The sequence below is a fragment of the Rosa rugosa genome, chromosome 1 (genome assembly GCF_958449725.1).
Source record: "Rosa rugosa chromosome 1, drRosRugo1.1, whole genome shotgun sequence".
NCBI lineage: Eukaryota > Viridiplantae > Streptophyta > Magnoliopsida > Rosales > Rosaceae > Rosa > Rosa rugosa.
Window position 1 is genome coordinate 59,716,251 of NC_084820.1, and position 2,010 is coordinate 59,718,260.

The following is a 2,010-nucleotide window of genomic DNA, read 5'->3' on the forward strand; positions in this document are numbered from 1 at the left end:
TAACGGTTATTAGTTAATATGAAATAAAACTGAAGAAAATCAATGGCTATGATTGATAATATAAGAAATATTTAAAATAAATAAATATTATATTAAATATGTGGTACGCTACGGTATACTGTATTTCTGTAAGAATCAATACTAGTACCGTACCAGTTATGTCATCTCGGTTCGGTTATACCGTACCACAACTTCGGTTACCGAAAAGCTTGGTTCGGGACGGACTCGGTTGGTTGGTTTGTCTCAGCAGAATTTGTCAGCCCTAGATTTGGGGCCTCATGCAAGCCGCGTCATGCTTCGCGTATTAGTGAGGTTAGTTGGCTCTTCCATATAGTTGGATAAAAGTAATTACCATATAGAAAAAGCCCTGAAGCTAAATGGACTCCGTTGTGTATAATTTATGGGAAACATGAAAAAGATAAATGTGTTGTCAAAAACAAATAAATTTGACCATATACAACAAACAAATTTCCACTGGAAAAAGAAAAAATAGATGAAATAAAACTGTAAATTAAAGAAGGATTATTCACTCAAAATAATAAGATTGAAAGAATAATTATTGTACAAGAACAACCACCACAGTCCACAGGTGGTCGAGTTGGTAAGAGCCTCCAGGTGTGGAACCATCATATCCGGGTTCAAATCCCGCCGATGCTTATTGGTGTTAAATCCCAATATATTCTTGATGGCCAAGGGGGAAGAAGCGTTCTGACATGATCTCCCGACGCGGATTAGTCTCCGGGCCTAGGAATCCTTTAAAGAACCGTGTGGTCTCGATAAAAAAAAAAAAAAAAAAAAAAAATTGTACAAGAACAAGCTAGATTGGATAATCAATCCGTAAAGTACATGAGCATCCAATCCACATTGTCCTTAAAGACTGGTCAAGAATCATCAAGCTCCATTAGATCTTCAAAAGCAAGCATCCAGCAGCCCTTCCAGAAGCCATCACCCTTGGACTTGTTTTCCACACGACCATGATTCTGGGGCAAATCGGAGTCGTCTCTCATGGTGGGATAGCCGGCAGGAGGCGGAGCCTGGACGTAAGGTCCCTGTTGCGAAGCGGTCGGCTGTAACGCGTGGGGTTTAGGATAACGTAGCAAGGGAAACGAGGAGTTTACGAGTCCCACAAGAAGTAAAGACCAATGCTTAGAAGGAAACGCAAGCCTTATTGTATAGTTGTATACAGGCGCGTGTTTTTTCTTCTTTTATTAATTACTTGAGAGTATGAAACCTCCTACGATGTCGATTGTGAGTCATATTATTTCTTCGATTAATTAGGATCTTAATTGTGAGTCATTGAAAAATCTGTATATCAAATCCTACCTAACTTTCTGATATTCCATTGGAACAAATATTGGTCACGTACAAGTGCCGGCCGTCGGAATGGGAATGAAGAAAGATCGACTAGTCAAAAGCCATCGTGGGAATGAATGATCTATATATCTAGATGGAAATTTATTCAGAGTGGTGTCGTGGTGAACGAGTGGATATGAAAACCAACTTATTGTACTTTTCTTTTAAGTAAGTGCGCTATGTGTTCGCGTTTTTTTCTCTTGTAATTGTTTATAAATTTGTATATTTTAACAGTGTTTTAAATTAGAAAATAGGTGAAATTACTAAAAAAAACAAGTACTTTTTGTATCTCATTACTTGTTCTCTTGTAATATCATTGACATTTCTCCTAAAATAAAATATCACTTACTGTTTCAGCTTCTATACTTTGGTTTCTATCAAAATTTCAGAATTTAATCTTAAATTCAATCTCTAAAATCTAATTGGTCCGGTGTCATTTTTTTTGAAAAAGTGCAGGTACTCTTATTCATTTGTCAAACTACAGAGCAGAGCATTTTGCTTGTTTGTGATAAAGTAGCACGCCACAAATGAGTGTCTAAGAGAACATAATGAGGTTAAGAGCTTATAACCATATTTGTTCAATTGTGGATCTAATCACTCACAATTGCAAATTCAGGCAATTATCAAACTACTAATCTCCGTATTACTTGTGCTTTG